Source organism: Pelophylax lessonae (assembly GCF_965119305.1).
Source record: "Pelophylax lessonae genome assembly, chromosome: 3".
Taxonomy (NCBI): Eukaryota; Metazoa; Chordata; class Amphibia; order Anura; family Ranidae; genus Pelophylax; species Pelophylax lessonae.
Window position 1 is genome coordinate 356,677,196 of NC_138770.1, and position 18,754 is coordinate 356,695,949.

At 45.4% G+C, this 18,754-nt stretch overlaps 1 protein-coding gene across 1 annotated transcript in view; it reads left to right on the forward strand.

Moving 5' to 3' along the window:
* The window catches only part of BCKDHB (branched chain keto acid dehydrogenase E1 subunit beta), a 312,830-nt gene that overhangs the window by 101,970 nt on the left and 192,106 nt on the right, over positions 1-18,754 (forward strand). The window lies entirely within an intron of this gene.

Below are 18,754 nucleotides of genomic sequence, written 5' to 3' on the forward strand. Positions count from 1 at the left end.
TCTCAGGTAAAGCTCCCTCAGACAGTGAGGAGGACGTTCATTTTTCCGCCATAATTCAGGAAGAAGCATTGGTGGACGCACTAGTTGTGGCGGTGCGGGAAACCTTAAGACTTGAGGTTTTACCGGCAGAGGCAACTGAAACAGAGATTCCCTTTGGTACTAACAAGCCCATCAAAACAGTGAAGGTTTTTCCTGTACCCAAGTGTTTTGGTAATAAAATTAAAGGAGAATGGGAGCATTCTAAGCGTACCTTTACTATTTCCAAGCGTATTGCTAGACGCTATCCGTTTGAGGAATCCCTCATTAAGAAATGGACGGTACCACCAGTGGTGGATCCACCTATTTCCAGGCTGAATAAAGCCACTGTTATCCCAGTGGAGGACACTTCGTCCTTTAAGGATCCGGTGGATCGAAAGATGGAAGCGGAGTCCCGCACTATCTTCTCCCTGATAGGGTCAGCATTTAGACCAGTAATTGTTATTGGTCTAGTTTCCCAGACACTAACGGAATGGGCGAGATTGGTACGCCAAGACCTAAGGGGAAAAGATATCCCCCAGGGAACATCTGATTTGATGGAACAGATTATACAAGGGCTACAGTTTGTCTGTGACGCAGCCTTGGATGCTACCCCCCTATTAGGGCATGCATCTATGTCAGCGGTAATCCTCAGACGTGTGCTGTGGTTAAAATGCTGGTCAGCTGACCTAGGTTCCAAAAAGACCTTGACGAATCTCCCTTTTCAGGGGAATCGCCTATTTGGGGCCACCCTAGATGAAATCATTAAGGATGCCACTGGGGGCAAGAGCACTTTCTTGCCACAGGCTGCTAAAGCTAAGGGACCTCGCAACAAGTGAGGACCTTTCTTTACCGCCCATAAAGGGTTCGCACGCCCGGCTGGAACAAGCGGGAAAGGCAAGACTCCTCCAGGAGGGTTCAAGAAAGGCTGGTCGGACAAACAGAGGACCGACTCAGCCAAACCCGAAGCAAAGGATTACACAGCCTGAAGGTGCGCCCCCACCCGGGTTGAGGGTGGGGGGACGTTTTCACCGGTATTCAGGACATTAGATCGAGCATCGACTACTACTACCGGTGCGATTCTTCCCTTCCAACATTTAAGTACTACAGGGAGCGGTAGTCACCGTTCCCTGAATAGATCTTTTCCTTTACCTTTTCCTAAGATTAGTCTCAATTCCCCACAGGAATCGGATCTGGTTGACCAGACAGACCAAGAAGCCTCTAGCCGGGTGACTTCGGTCCCTGAGGTTCAACCAGGAAAGATCACCGTTCCTGATAGGAATCAGGTGTCTGATAAATGTGTGGGAACAGAAAACGACCAGACTTTCTCGGATGGTCGGGGCCAGATAGCTCTAGGGACGCCTGGTTCAGATCCAGTCAGCGCCAGTGGTCCTAGAAATTCTAGGCTGGCCTCGTCAAGCCGGCCTGGCCGACTTGGACATGCTAGTCGCAGACGTTCCGTGGGAACTTAGTCTCAGGGAGTGTCTGCGGTCTCAAGGACCAATCTACCATCGTGCTTTACAGTCGCTGGTTTTAATGGCCTGGCCATTGAGACCCAAGTACTGAAGGACAGAGGGTTGTCAGCTTCAGTAATTCTTACCCTTATTAAAGCAAGGAAAGCGACTTCCAGCAAGGTCTATTATCACACATGGAAGACTTATATTGCGTGGTGCGAATCTTTAGGATTTCCTCCACGTACCTATTCGGTGACTCAAATATTGGCCTTTTTGCAAAAAGGGGTTGAGCAGAAACTAGCCTTGAGCACCATCAAGGGTCAAGTTTCAGCATTAGCAATCTTCTTTCAGAAACCTTTAGCTACCAAGTCCTTGGTGCGGAATTTCATCCAGGGGGTGCGGCACCTGGCTCCACCAGTCCGCGCGCCCTTACCGCCCTGGGATCTTAATTTGGTTTTGTCGGTTCTACAGAAACCTCCCTTTGAAAACATCAGGGAGATTCCCTTGCTTACTTTATCCCAGAAGGTGGCCTTCTTGGTGGCTATCACTTCTGCTCGCAGGGTGTCAGAACTGGCTGCATTATCATGCCAGTCCCCATACTTAGTGATTCATAGGGATAAGGTAGTACTTCATCCTAAGCCATCCTTTCTTCCTAAGGTGGTTTCAGATTTTCATCTGAATGAAGATATTGTACTACCTTCCTTGTGTCCTCAGCCCAATCATCATCGGGAACATGCGTTGCATTCCTTGGATGTGGTTCGGGCAATCAGGGTATACCTGAAAGCTACGGAATCATTCCGTTAGACGGATTCACTTTTTGTGATCACGGATGGCCCCAGAAAGGGGTTGCCTACATCTGCCGCGACTATTGCCATATGGATTAGACAGATGGTGGTACAGGCTTATTCTATTAAGGGTCAGAGTCCTCCGTTCCCTGTTAGGGCGCACTCCACTCGAGCGCTCAGTACTTCCTGGGCCTTTCGCCATCAGGCGTCAGTGGTCCAGGTATGTAAGGCGGCCACCTGGTCGTCGGTACATACCTTTACAAAATTTTATAAAATTGATGTCATGGCATCGGCGGATGCCTCATTTGGCCGCAAGGTTTTGCAGGCCGCAATTTGAGGAGACCGGTGGTCTACCTCGAGGGTTTTTTTCTGTTTGGAAATTTTTTTGTTGAGTCTCATCATTAAGGATGAGCATTGTAAACTTCTAGTTGGCACCGGTTGGGCCTTCTAGATTTGGATTTGATTTCCCTTTTCCCACCCCTCATTTGTGATACTGCTCTGGGACTTCCCGAAGGTGCTGTATCACCGAGGACTACGTCTGTCAATGAGCGATAGAGAAAAATGGATTTTTGTAAAATCTTACCGTAAAATCCTTTTCTCTTAGCTCATTGACAGACGTAGTACCCGCCCCTCTGTTTTTGAGTTGGGTTGGGTTAAATTCTCTAAACACTGCTTTTGTGACATAACTGATTTGCTGTGGCAGAGAGAGAGAGGATATACCCTCGGGAACTGCCCCTAGGGTGTGGCCAGAGCATTTTATTTCCTGTCTAGTCCTACTCCTGTGGAGGCAACATAACCCGAAGGTGCTGTATCACCGAGGACTACATCTGTCAATGAGCTAAGAGAAAAGGATTTTACGGTAAGATTTTACAAAAATCCATTTATTAATCTCAAAGCAGGGTAAGTACACAAACGTCTCTATCAATCTCCAAGCAGGGTATGTACACAAACGTACCTATTAATCGCCAAGGTGTGCACACAGGGTGTAATCTTTCAAAACGCTGGCTGGATGTGTGGGAATACTGTACTGGTATTTACCGTAGCTTTGGCTACATACAGTATACCGCGCTGAGCCAATCACAGTGAGCGATGTATTCTGTTATTGAATACAAAGCCTACTCGGATTGCCGGAGTCAGAGAGGCGGCTTATGTTACTCTTTCTGACTCAACCAATACGAGCTGGCTTTGTATTTAATAATTAATACATCTCTCACCGTGATTGGCTCAGCGTGGTATACTGTATGTAGCCGAAGCTACGGTAAATACTGGTACAGTATTCCCGCACATCCAGCCAGCACTTTGAGAGATTGCACCCTGTGTACTTACCTTGGAGGTCAATAGGGATGTTTGTGTACTTACCCTGCTTGGAGATTATTAGAGACGTTTGTGTTGGGCCATGTAAAGTAGTCCTCACATTTTATACTCCGCGAATAAGATGACCCCCCCCTTTTTTTTTTTTTTGGGGGGACGTTTTTAGGGTTAAAAAGTCGTCTTATACGCCTGCAAATATGGTAATTATAATGTAACATACTTCCTTACAGGATGCCTTTCTGTGAGGGGGCTTGCGCTGTGCAAAGCCCCAGTGAACTAGAAAATCGTGTATCATATACTCTGCCTAAAGGATTGAACATATCTGCCCTACAAAGCAATTTTTGCTATTAGTTATACTAAACAGTTGTTTAAGTGACATTGCATATAATAATTATTTAGCTCTTGGTGGTCACATCTGTTTTGTCTACTTTCCCATTTGTGTTCTGTGTCTTCAGTTATGTCCTGCTTGGCAAATTAGAACTTTCCACTGCTATACCTTTATGCTTGGCGTTTGCCAGCACTGACATAATCTGTCTAAAGTGTGACCATTGCTTAACCACATAAGCTCCTACACCCTGTACACCCCCTTTGGACTAGAACAATTTTTACATGTCTGCTATGTGCCTATTGATTTACCAATAACTTTATTTATACTAAAGAAAACAAAGTAATACATACAAAAAGCATTCACAAAACGAATTGGGTTATACTGCCCCCCACAGGAGTAGGACAGTAGGCCGAAAAAAAAGAACCCCCCCACCCCTCTCTCTGCTATAGGGATCTCTGAGCCTGGCAATTTTTTCCTTTTTAGATAGATTTATTTTTCTTCTTTCTCCCTGCGTGATATACAATCAACTGCTGGTCTGGGTGATGGGCTGGATAATCTAGATCCAGTGGTCATCCCAGTCTGACCAGCGAGCACATGCAGACCTCAGCTCTGTGCTAGGTCGGCCGAAACATAGCCCCACCGGACGCGGGCTAACCTGTGAGTTAAACGCCTCGCAAGGTCGCATTTGACCGGGTTTTGGCCTGTGTCGTAGCGTTGCCTCTGGTCGACAGCCCCTCCATTTCGATAGAGAGGAGGTTCGGTCTGGAGCAGTGCCTGTCTGATTCCTGGTATGTAAGTAAATGTCTCCCCTCTCCCCCTGGAGGGTCTTGGAGTGGACGTGGACCCCTCCATGGGACAATCGGACCCCCGGGTTCCCCTCCTTCCCTATTTAGACCACCCCCCTCATTGGTGTCTGGTGGTCCATCTAGCCCCCCTCCCCTCCACCTGTGCTTGGGTTGTGGGGTGGTCTGACCTACCTCCTGGGGCAGGGTACTGTACTAGCATTGGGGATGCGCCACCAGCGACCGGGCAATCGGCTGTGGGGGGCTGTACCGGGTGGGTGCCCCTGCCAGTGCCCTCCTTTTTGCCGGTTTCTGAGGCCTAGGGATCCCTCCTGGGAGTCTCGTGGTGCCATGCTGTGCCGCCATTTTCTTGTAACCTGTGAGCTGTAATGCATGGTGGCCATGTTTGTGTAGTCCGGCATTAAAAATAGCGGCAGCCATGACAATATAGACTTTATGGGTAGTGATTTTGACTGTGGGAGCCCCTCCTTATCCCCTGGTGCTGACTCCTGGGTCTTTTCAATCCTGCGACGCCACACGTGGAGTGTCGATTAGTCTGGTGCTGCCGGTGCTTGTTCTGTGGGGTGGTCAACCCGGTAGCGTAATCTCCCTCTCTACTGCAGGATCGATTGGAGCTCTGTTTCTTGCAACTAGGTGGTGCTGCTAGAGTGGTGAGGGTGTCCCTTAGCAGTGTTTGCACTTTTTTTTGTGGAAGTCCCCCTTTTTACCCCTCTCAGAGGCTGCAGGGGCCTCCGGGTCCCAGCCATCCATTGATGCACTGACAGCTTCATCAGCAAGGAAGGAGCAAAATCCATCACATCCCTTAGTAAAAGCAGCACACTGTTGCACAAAAACACTGGTTTAGGCACACATTTAACCGCTTGATCGCCCTAGATGTTTAACCCCTTTCCAGCCAGTGTCATTAGTATAGTGACAGTGTATATTTTTAGCACTAATCTCTGTATTGGTGTCACTGGTTCTCACAAAGTGTCAAGTGTCAGTGTCCGATTGTCCACCACAATATTGCAGTCCTGCTATAAGTTGCTGATCGCCACCATTACTAGTATAAAGAAAAAAAAATACTAGTATATATACCATAGTTTGTAGAACCTATGAATTTTGAACAAACCAATCAATATACGCTTATTGGGATTTTTTTTTTTCCCACCAAAAATATGTTGCAGAATACATATTGGCCTAAATTTATGAAGAAATTAGATTTTTTTTTTTTTTTTTTATTGGATAGGTTTTATAGCAGAAAGTAAAAATAAAAAATATATATATATTTTTTTTTCAACATTATCGGTCTTGTTTATAGTGCAAAAACTAAAAAACCAGTGGTGATCAAATTCCACCAAAAGAAAGCTCTGTGGGGGAAAAAAAAAATTACACAAATTAAATTTATATACAGTGTTGCATGACCGCGTAATTGTCAGGTAATGTAACGCAGTGTCTTATAGTAAAAAATGGCCTGGTCATGAAGGGGTTTAAATCCTCCGGAGGTCAAGTGTTAAAGAGAAACTTTCTTAACAATATTATATCACATAGGGTACTTTGTGTCTCCTATGTGATATGTAAATAAAATGATACAAAATAAAAAAAATATAGTTGCGCCCAAGCACTTAGCCCCCCCCCCCCCCCCATATCCCGGAGAAAAACTCGGCTTTCTCTGCTCTCACGTTCACACTATGGCAGAAACAACTAATCGATTAATGGCCAACTTATCGATTATGAAAATAGTTGTCAACTATTTTCATAAATCGATAAGTTGGCCTGCATACAGAATACATTATTTGTTTACATATCAGGAAATACAGTGAAGCACACATACAGCTCAGTACACCATCCATGTCTGAAGACACAGTGCAGCACACATACAGATTAGTACAACATCCATACGTGTCAGTGTGTGCCTGAGATCTTTTAAATGTGTGAGGAGCAATGCATCATGGGACACGTAGTCCTGGGCAGAAAGTGAGTGGTTCTAAAAGCAAAAGCTTTTTTTTTACCTTGCTATAGGGCAGTGTTTCTCAACCTTTTTCCAGGCGGGGTGCCCTTAAAAAGTGTTTTCAGTCTTGAGGCACCCCTGTCCAAGGCTTGGCTCACGTTACTTTGTCGCAGAACAAGCGCAAAAACATGTTCGTTCCTGACACAAAAACAAATGCTCTGATGTTTAGGTGTGCCATTAATTCTTAATGGTAGATCACACATTGGCAATTGTGGGGTGCTTTTGGTGCGGCGCAGTTTAAAAAAAAAAAAAAAAAAGGCCAGGGACTTCTTTCCCTGCATTTCTGCGGGTAGGGTCAGGATTAAAAGCAACATACATATACACACATACAGACACATGTATATATGCACACATACAGACACATACATACATACATACATACATACACACACACACACACACACACACACACACACACACACACACACACACACACACACACATATGTATAAAGCTCTTTTAAAATGTTTTAGCGCAACACACCCCTCTTCCCTTTAATTTCACTTTGCTGAGGCTGTCGGAGCACCCTCATAGTGCCGATGTACAGTTTGGCAGGGGATCAAGAGATAGGGCTCATCTGACAGCCCTGCTCTCCTATGATCTCCTATGATCCCACAGCACACTAGTTGGGAAAGGCTGCTATAGGGGCACTCTATACTATACTTTGCAGCTTGCTATTCGAGCACTCTGAAGGCAGGCGGATCCATAGACTTCAGTCAGGGACCCCAAAAGAGGAGAATCGGGGTTGCTCTGTGCAAAACCATTACACAGAGCAGGTAAGTATAACATGTTTGTTGTTTAAACAAAATCACTATAAAGTAGGGAAAATCAGCATCTGAACCCAGAGAAGATGGAGGCTGATAGACTGGATGTAATATAAGGCATTAAAATTACATTTAAAGTAAACTTTTACCAGTATTGTGCATTCTATATAAAACTATCATACCCATGGAAAAAAAGTCTCCGCTTTTAGTACTACTTTAATATAAAAGATTTATATCTTTCTTCTGCCCTTCATACAGCTTCATGTCTGACTTCTAGTTAAAATGCCGATATATACTACTTCTGGGTGTATTTATTATATATAGGATATAAGTAATATATATATTAATTACTTTCACAGTAAAAATGAACCCCTAATAGTAGCAATTATCTGCTCTTTTTGTACTATAAAGGGCTAATGTTTAGTTTTTTTTTTTTTTTTTTTTTTTTTAACCCCATTATGACAGGTGATACAAAAAAAGCATGCTGTTAAAACGTCTTAGACCTGGTTCACACCTATGCATTTTTGGTGCTTTTTGCAGAAGCGCACTACAGTTCATTAACCACTTTAGCCCCGAAGGATTTGGCTGCTCAATGACCAGGCCCTATTTTGCGATTCGGCACTGCGTTACTTTAATGGACAAGTACGCGGTCGTGCAACACTGTACCCAAAAGAAATTGAGGTCCTTTTTTTCCCACAAATAGAGCTTTCTTTTGGTGGTATTTGATCACCTGTGCCATTTTTATTTTTTGCGCTATAAACAAAAAAAGAGCGACAATTTTGAAAAAATTACAATATTTTTCACATTCTTTTATATGAAATTCTCAAAAAAAAAAAAAGAAAAATCAAATTTTTTTTTTAACATTTTAGGCCAATTTGTTTTCTGCTACATATTTTAGGTAAAAAAATCGCAATAAGCGTATTTTGATTGGTTTGGGCAAATGTTATTGCATTTACTAACTACGGGAAAGATTTATGTAATTTTTAATTTTTTTTTTTTTTTACCAGTAATGGCGGCGATCTTTTTTTTTTTTTTTTGTGCAACTGCGACATTGCGGCGGACAGATCGGACCCCTAACTGACATTTTTGACACTTTGGGGGTACCAGTGACATTACTACAGTAATCAGTGCTAAAAATATGCACTGTTACTGTAAAATTGACACTGGCAGGGAATGGGTTAACATTACTGGTGATCAGTGGGTTAAATGTTTTCCTAGGGGTGCGATTTCTAACGGTCAGGGGGCGTGGCTTGTGAAGTAATTAGAGACATGCGATCCTATATAGCAGGATCACATAGCCTCTGTGATCACTTCAGGGAGAATGACAGATGGCTGTGTTTACATCAGCCGTCTGTCCTTCTCTCACAGCTACGGGAGATCGGCGAGTGGCCGGCGGCCATCGGAGCTGCCGGTCATACGCACTGGCTCCCCAGCTAACGAGCTGGGGTGGGAGCGTGCCCCCGGCGGTGCGCGCTCGCCCCCTAGAGTCTTCTGAGCGAAGAGATGTAGTATAATGCCGCTTTGCCCAGGAGCGGCTGCCTGCCGCAGTAAAACTGCAGTGGGCGGTCGTTTAAGTGGTCAAATATGGTTTCTTATGGGACACATTCACGTCTATGCTTTTTTCAGCAGCTGCGTATTTGGAAAGGGTCACTGATTTTTTTTTCAATGCAAAACTGTGCTTTCTCTATCGCTCATTGACAGACGTAGTCTTCTTGATTCTCAAGAGCTGGGTTATGTTGTCTCCGCAGGAGTAGGACTAGGCAGAATGACAAAACGTTCTGGCTCCACCCTAGGGGCAGTCCCTGAGGGTATATCCTCCCTCTCTCTGCTACAGGGAATCAGTTTTTTTCTGTCTAGTCAGGAGTAAGGACCTAAGTTCCTTGCTGGGATCTTTTGGTCCTGGCAAGACTTTTTTTCTTTAAGAAAAAGACATTTTTTAGGTAGTTTTCTCCAGTGTTTTTTTCCTGTGAGATCTTCAAGCAAAAATGCCGGACTGGGCGACACTTGTGGTCACCCCAGCCGGCCTACGAGCGCGCGCAGACCATGGCATTGCGCTTGGTCGGCCGCGACATATTCAAGTAAGTATGCGGGGCCGGGCGACGGGCTGGATGTTGAGATCCAGTGGTCACCCCGGTTTCTGCCTAAGAGCGCGTGCAGACCAGTGCGCTGAGTCGGCCGCGACGGAGTCCCAGTAAAGGGACTGACTTTGCGAGTTAAAAGCTCGCTTGGACGCCAGGTACCAGAGAGTCGAGGCGTCCACAAACCCCCACCCCGGTGGAGAGGGTATTGTGAAGAGAGGGTGCCTGTCGGTTCGGTATGGTGAGTAAACGTTCCCTTTTTTCCTCATTATGAGGCAGTATATATTATGGGCCCCTCCATATATGGTCAGTATATATCTGATACTTACAAGTCCCCCTTGTAATACAGCTGTGTTTGTGGGAAGTGGACTTGGTTCAAGAGCTAATACTCTACCCAGCAGACTGTAACATTACAGCAGACATAGGAGGTATAATCCTACCTTATGTGCAGTGTATCTCTGTAGATCCATATGTCACCTCTTAGCAGAGTGCAGGTGGATGTGCTGGGAAGACGATATCGGCGGTCCGCCGCCATTTTGCCGTAGACCGAATGCATGTATGTCCTCAGGTCACGCCGGCCGCCATGTTTTTGGAGTCTTATGTCTCTTCTATGGGGGCGGCCATGTTTTGTGAGCCCAGCTACCTCGTGGAGGGCTGGGAACGCCGGAAGGCGTACACAGGGGGCGGAGCCACGCCTTCTGCCCGGGAAAAAGCAAACAGCTCCTTCCAGTCTGTGTAAGACAGACGCTGACTGCAGTTTGTTGGAAACTGCACTGCATCGGTTGGTGAGCCTTGGGGGTCCCTCTCTCTCTCTCTCTGGGATCGAGAAGCAGGTACTCTGAGGGGCGCTATTGCGCTAGGGGGAGACGCACAAAAAAAAAAAAAAAAAGAAAAAAAGAAAAAGTTTTTTTGTTTTTGCTGGCAAAGGTGTCCTGTATTAACATGGACCCTGCCACTCATGTATCTCCTCCGGATCCCCTCGAGGGGTCTGCGGGATCCTCCAGCACCCCATTGACAATTGAATCTTTGTCAGCTATTATGGAAACTTTTGTGTCCCGGGTGGAAGTGGCTTGTCAGGGACAGGGCGCAAGAAAGCGACCCCCACCTAACCCCTTATTATCTGAAACTTCGGATTCAGACTCTGAGCCTATTTCTGCAGTTGCAGGTACTTCATCTGGTATTGGTGTCTCGGGTCCTGTCTCTTCAGACAGTGAGGAGGATGTTTCGGCATCCGCCATAGCCCGAGAGGAAGCGTTGGTAAACGCACTCATTGTATCTGTTCAAGAGACTTTAAGGTTACAGGGTATTCCATCAGAAATAGCTGAAACTGAGATCCCTTTTGGGACTAAAAAGCGCATCAAAGTGGCGAAGGTTTTTCCATTGCCCAAATGTTTTGGCAAGCCAATCGAAGAAGAATGGCTTCTGCCAAAACGCACTTTTAATATTTCTAAACGCATTGACAGGCGTTATCCGTTTGAGGAAACCCTTATTAAGAAATGGACAGAACCACCTGTGGTGGATTCACCTATTGCTAGATTGAATAAAGCCACGGTTATTCCTTTAGAAGACGCTCCGTCTTTTAAAGATCCAGTGGATCGCAAGATAGAAGCTATGTCTCGCACCATGTTTTCCTTGATTGGATCAGCTTTCAGACCAATAATTGCTATTGGTCTGGTTTCGCAGGCTGTAACTGAATGGACCAAGTGGTTACGCCGGGACTTAGAAGAAGTCCCTCAGGCGATATCAGATTTGTTGGAACAAATGATACAGGGGTTACAGTTTGTATGTGATGCGGCGTTAGACGCCACTCCATTAATGGCGCGAGCATCAGTCTCAGCAGTGGTTCTCAGGCGTACACTGTGGCTAAAAGGTTGGTTAGCCGACCAAGGTTCCAAAAAAGCATTGGCTAATATCCCCTTTTCAGGAGAGCGTCTATTTGGAGCCAACTTAGATGAGATCATTAAGGATCTCACCGGTGGAAAAAGCACCTTTTTACCGCAAAATTTTAAAGGTAGAGGAACTCGTCAAAGACGAGGGCCTTCTTTTTCTGCTCACAAGAGGTTTTTTCGTCCAGCGGGTGAAAAAACTAAGTCCTCCAAAGCTCCTGCAGGAGGCGTCAGGGGTCGTTGGTCGGGCAAGCAAAAGCCCGCCCCCTCCAGACCTGAAGATAAACCATCCAAAGCCTGAAGGTGCGCCCCCACCCATAACTGGGGTGGGGGGACGTCTTCGCCGGTTCCCGGATCCATGGCTTTCCAGAATCCCGGACAAACGGGTTTGCGAAGTCATAAGGTCAGGGTACAAGATCGAGTTTCGATCTCTCCCACCGGCGCGATTCTTCCCTTCCAATATCCGTCTATCCGCAGATCGTTTAGAAGATCTGCGGAGAGCAGTCACAGATTTACTACAATAAGGAGTGGTAGTCCACGTTCCTTGGACAGAACGGTTTCAAGGGTTTTATTCAAACCTGTTTACAATACCCAGGAAAGAGGGCAAAGTGCGTCCAATTCTGGACTTAAGAGCACTCAATTCTTTCGTCAACATAAGAAGATTCAGAATGGAGTCCATTTGCACGGTAGCAGCCTTCCTGCATCCAGGGGATGTCCTAGCGTCCATAGACATCAAGGACGCCTATCTTCACATTCCCATTTTCGCAGGACATCAGCGTTTTCTACGCTTTTCCGTAGAGGAGAACCACTATCAGTTTGTGGCGTTACCTTTCGGTCTCGCCACGGCTCCCCGGGTCTTCACAAAGGTGTTGGCCCCAATGTTGGCACTTCTGCGCCAAAGAGGTATATCGATTCTATGTTACCTAGACGATCTTCTGCTTCATGCAGAGTCTCCTCAGACCTTGCTACAAAACATAGAAATTACTATGATTTCTTTACAGGAATTCGGGTGGCTGGTGAACCAGCAAAAGTAATTTCTGGTTCCCACCCAGAGGCTCGAATATCTGGGTCTAATTCTAGACACAGTCAGGACGAGAGTTTTCCTTCCGGTAGGGAAACTTCGAAAGATTCAATCAGCAGTCCAGTTGTTACTGTCCAACAGCTGGTCTTCCCTTCGGACGTGCATGAGGGTTCTGGGGTTGATGGTGGCTTCATTCGAAGCAGTCCCATTTGCCCAGTCCCATACCCGAATTCTTCAGCAAGAGATTCTTCTCAGATGGAATCGGAATCCGGAATCCCTGGACAATCAGATACGATTGAGCAAACAGACCAGAGAGTCTCTGGTTTGGTGGCTTCGGTCTCCAATGCTCAGCCAGGGAAAGTCATTTCTGCCAATATATTGGACGATAGTGACCACGGATGCCAGTCTATCCGGATGGGGAGGAATTCTTGGTTAGTTATCTGTCCAGGGACTTTGGTCCCCGGAAGAATCCAGGTTACCGATAAATGTATTGGAACTGAGAGCGATCAGACTTTGTCTGATTCACTGGACCGAGCAGCTCCAGGGCAGCCCGGTTCGGATCCAGTCGGACAATGCCACGGCCGTGGCTTATGTCAATCATCAGGGGGGCACCAAGAGTGTCCGAGCGGCCAAAGTGGCTTGCATTCTTCGCTGGGCGGAACGATTTGTTCCAGCAATCTCTGCGGTGTTCATTCCGGGGGTGGAGAATTGGCAGGCAGATTATCTCAGCCGTCAGACCCTGGATCAGGGGGAATGGTCCCTCCATCCAGACGTTTTCCACCAGTTGTGCCTACGGTGGGGCACCCCGGATGTGGATCTGTTGGCATCACGATTCAACAGGAAAGTTCAGAGATTCGTGGCTCGCTCCCGCGATCCTCTAGCAGAAACCGCAGACGCACTGATCGCCCCGTGGGGGCAATACCAGCTAATATATGCCTTCCCTCCTCTCGCGTTACTGCCAAGACTTCTTCGCAGGGTAGAGGAGGAAGGAATCCCAGTAATCCTGGTAGCTCCGGACTGGCCTCGTCGAGCTTGGTACGCCGACATGGTCAGACTGGTGGCGGACGTCCCATGGAGACTTCCTCTCAGGGAGGATCTACTGTCTCAGGGACCGATCTTCCATCCTGCTTTACGATCGCTGGCTTTAACGGCCTGGCTATTGAGACCCAGGTGCTGAAGGACAAAGGTTTGTCAGCTTCAGTTATTCCTACTCTAGTTGAAGCAAGGAAAGCGACTTCCAGAAAGATTTATCATCGCACATGGAAGTCCTACATTGCATGGTGTGAACCTTTGGGGTTCCGTCCTCGGTCTTATTCGATTAGTCGAATATTGGCTTTTCTGCAACAAGGGGTTGAGCAGAAACTGGCCTTGAGTACTATCAAGGGTCAGGTCTCAGCATTAGCCATCTTCTTTCAGAAGCCTTTGGCTACTCATTCCTTGGTGCGGAATTTCATCCAGGGGGTGCGACATCTGGCTCCGCCAGTGCACGCGCCGTTACCCCCCTGGGATCTTAATTTAGTGTTGTCGGTTCTTCAGAAACCTCCCTTTGAAGATATTAGGGAGATTCCTCTACCCACGTTGTCCCAGAAGGTGGCCTTCTTGGTGGCTATTACTTCTGCACGCAGGGTGTCAGAACTGGCCGCATTATCTTGTCGTTCACCATATCTGGTGGTTCATAGAGATAAGGTGGTTCTTCGTCCGAATCCATCCTTCCTACCAAAAGTGGTTTCAGAATTTCATCTGAATGAAGAAATTGTATTACCTTCCCTGTGTCCTAAGCCCAGTCATCCTCGGGAATTTGCTTTGCACTCCTTGGATGTGGTCCGGGCGATCAGGGTATACTTGAAAACGACAGACTCGTTTCGCAAGACGGATTCACTTTTTGTGATCCCAGATGGACCCAAAAAGGGGTTGCCTGCATCTGCCGCGACCATTTCCAGATGGATCAGACAGACGGTAGTGCAGGCTTATTCTATTAAGGGTCGGGAGCCCCCGTTCCCTGATAAGGCGCACTCCACTCGGGCACTTAGTGCGTCTTGGGCCTTTCGCCATCAGGCGTCAGTGGTCCAGGTGTGCAAGGCGGCTACCTGGTCGTCGGTGCATACCTTCTCTAAACATTATAAAGTTGATGTAATGGCATCATGTGATGCCTCATTTGGCCGCAAGGTTTTGCAGGCCGCAATTTGAGGAGACCAGTGGTCTACCTCGAGGGTTTTTTTCCGTTGGAAAATTTTTTCTTTAGCCTCATTCTTTGTTTATAATGAGCCTTTAAAACTTCTAGTTTGGCACCGGTTGGGCCTTCTAGATTGGATTTGATTTTGTCAATCCCACCCCTCATTTGTGGCACTGCTTCTGGATGTCCCAGCTCTTGAGAATCAAGAAGACTACGTCTGTCAATGAGCGATAGAGAAAAATGGATTTTTGTAAGAACTTACCGTAAAATCCTTTTCTCTTAAGCTCATTGACAGACGTAGTACCCGCCCCTCTATCATTGAGTTGGGTTGGGTTAAATTCTCTGTACTGCTTTAAACAGAACTGATTCCCTGTAGCAGAGAGAGGGAGGATATACCCTCAGGGACTGCCCCTAGGGTGGAGCCAGAACGTTTTGTCATTCTGCCTAGTCCTACTCCTGCGGAGACAACATAACCCAGCTCTTGAGAATCAAGAAGACTACGTCTGTCAATGAGCTTAAGAGAAAAGGATTTTACGGTAAGTTCTTACAAAAATCCATTTTTTTTTTTGGTTTAATAGACCTCAATGGAGAAGCTGCAAAAAAGCATGTTGTGCATTTTTGTCACAATTTGCGTTTTTTTAATCTGCCCAATAACAAATTGGGCAAAAAAAAGCGTAAAAAATGCAAAACGCACTGCAGAAACAGATCAGAAGCAGACTGCATAGGTGTTAAGCAAGCCTTATCCTGGCCATACACATCGATTTTTGGACGAGACTATTCATACAAAAATTTTTTGTACATTTGCTGAATGAAATAATGTAGTTTGAAAATTTCACTTGCTTTTAACATTCAGTTTTAAAAATCAAAGTAATTTCTGAACAAAAACCACATACACTGTCTGAATACTCATTTGACCAAGAAGTTTTCTATTCTGCTCCTTCAAATTTTCCTGTCACTGTGGTTGAAAACGAACGTCGATTTTACCCCACTAACGATCAGAAAATCAAAAAAACGTTCTTAAAATTAAATATTTTTTTGAAGGAAGACATTGTTTTTGTATGGCCAATATAAGTGACAGCATGCGCAGGTAGCTTTTATCAGGCCATCTGCCTATGACAAGGGAGTCTATCATACAGAATACATTACAGTTGTCTAAACATCGACAAAACAGTCTTTTTTTTTTTTTTTTTTCTTTAAATAAAAAATTTGATATCGGAGTCTGATGAGATTTACCAGATTCAACCTCTAATAGAATATACAGTATATCTCTTCTGTCTGTTATTCTCAGCATGGATTAGAGATTTTGCTCCCTAACCATATCGTTGGTTATTTATATTTACCACTGCATATAAATATTTAAGAATAAATTGCCTTTTTTTTTTTTTTTAACTTTACATATTAAGTTATACACCACACTTTTTTTTAAGGGTATTATCCGAATAATCAAAACAATAGGCCAACTAATCGATTATGAAAATAATAGTTCGTTGCAGCCCTAGTACACGCATACACACACATACATAAACACACACACACACACACACACACACACACACACACACACACGTAAATGCACCCATTGGTTGCATCCGCATATGAAATTGTTACCTGTGATACACATATTGCATATCATCGTGCTTGCTGGAGTGAGAGCAATAATTCTAGGGTCAATATTTACCGCTAACTCTAAATGAATGACCTATAGGGGCTTTTAAAGTGTCTCTTATGGAAAATATAGGGTACTGAAGTTTAACGTTTTACGGGCAGTTAAGTTTGACATGTTTGGTATCTATTTACTCGGCACAACCTCTTCTTCTTTTTTTTTATATTTTTCCAAAAATCGGTAATATATTGCGTTTTTTGCACCCTGAAATTAACTTGTAATATATTTCTTACTGAAATGTTATGGTTGATGAACTATTGTGCAAATATTGTGTAACTTAAAAAATTGGAAATACCACAATAATTTTTGCTGTGTCATGTGTACAACCCCATCGGGCTTCTTTGCAAGGTTAATGGGGAAAGTAAGACCTGGGCTCAACCACATATTGGTAATGGTCTCAAGCCGCAAATGTGAACAAGCACTTAAAGCATAACAAAATGGCAACACAAAAATGTAACACGTTGTAACTTTTCAATTATTGGATGTGGTGGCTGTTTAAGTGTTCTTTTTTTTCTCAAGCTTTTATTTCTTTTCATCTGGCCAAATGATTGTCCAGTAACACACCACCTGTCTGTGGCTGCATTTACTCCACTGTGTCTTTTGTAGGATCAACGTCCCCTTCCTTTGAGACAGCAGCATTGTCAATCACTAGAGAGGGTAGAGTTAGATGGACTTTACATAGGTGACTAATATTTTACACCTTAAAGCGGAATTCCGGCCACAAAATCGACATAATCGATTTTGTGGCCGTCCGCTTGTTTTTCTTCACCTGAAAAGGAAATGGATAGTTAGGATTTTTTTTTTTTTTAAACTTACCTTGTTATTGTAGAAAGAAATACTCAACCTTTCTTCCACTTCCTCCCTCGGCGGCCGCGGCCCGCGCCGTCACTTCCGGTTTGCAATGATTCCTGGGAGCGATGACGTTCAGTGCGACAGCACCGGCCCCGCTCGTCACTTCCGGTGCGACGCCGCATTCCTAAACAGCTTCTGGGCATGCCCAGAAGCTGTGTAGGAATGCGGCGCCGCACCGGAAGTGACGAGAGGGGCCGGTGCAGGCGCATTCTGGGAGAAGAAGACACGGAAGAGGACAGAAGAGGATCGCGCTGGCTTCAGCTGCCCACAACAGAGATGGCAACGCTGGAGAAGAAATTTTAAAAGTGAGTATTTCTTCTTGCAGGTAAGTACGAACCGGAACAGATCAGAGGCTAGCCTTTGTGGAATGTACTAGCCCTGACTGTCCCGGGGGTATGTTCATTGGAATTTTTTTTTTGTGGCCAATACTCCGCTTTAACTCCAATACCATATATTAACCACTTGCCGACTGCCTAACGCCTATCTACGTCGGCAGTCAGCCCCTCACAGGCAAAGTGACGTAGGGTACGTCACTAGCTTGTGAGGGTCTAGGGAGCGAGCGCGCGCCCCCGCGTGGTCACGGACCCCCCCCCCCGCGCGTGTGACGGGCGGACCCGATGTCCGCCGGTCACTCGGCGATCGGCGGGGGAGAGGGAGAAAGTCAGGCGGCTTGTGTAAACAAGCCACCTGTCATTCTCCTCGGTGTAAAAACACTGATCACACGGATCTACTATGTAGATCCGTTGATCAGTGTCCTTACAGCTCAAGCCACAGCCAATCACAGTAGAAAGCACGCCCCTAGGGACACACACAGCCCCTCCCTCCCAAATAAATTTAACCCCTTCACTACCAGTGTATTTTTACAGTAACAGTGCATATGCATAGCACTGATTACTGTAGAAATGTCACTGGTAACCCCAAAAGTGGCAAAAATGTCAGTCAAGGGTCCGATCTGTCCGCCCCAATTTCGCAGTACCGCAAAAAAAAATCTCAGATCGCCGCCATTACGCGTTAAAAAAAAAAACAACAAAAATGACAAAAATCTTTCCCTTTGTTAGTAAACGTGATAACTTTTGTGCAAACCAATCAAAATACGCTTTTTGCGATTTTTTTTTTTTTTTTTTTTTTTTTTTTTTTTTTTTTTTTTTTTAACCAAACATAGGTAGCATAAAACAAATTGGCCGAAAATGTTAAAAAATTTTGATTTTTACATTTTTTTTTGGGGGGAATTTCATATAAAAAAATGTGAAAAATATTGCTATTTTTGCAAAATTGACGCTCTTTTTTTGTTTATAGTGCGTGATCAAAAAATCGCACAGGTGATCAAATACCACCAAATGAAAGCTCTGTTTGTGGGAAAAAAAGGATGCCAAATTTGTTTAGGTACAGCGTCGCACGACCGCGCAATTGTCCGTTAAAGTCACGCAGTGCCGAATCACAAAATACCCCCTGGTCGGAATGGGGGTAAAATCTTCCGGGGCTTAAGTGGTTAAAGTGATATTAAAGCTTTGTTTTTTGTTTTTTAAAATAAACTGTTCTACTTACCTGCTCTGTTCAGTGGTTTTGCACATAGCAGCTCCGAATCTCACCTTTTCGTGTTCCCCACCGGCGCTCCTGGCTCCTCCCCCCTCGAG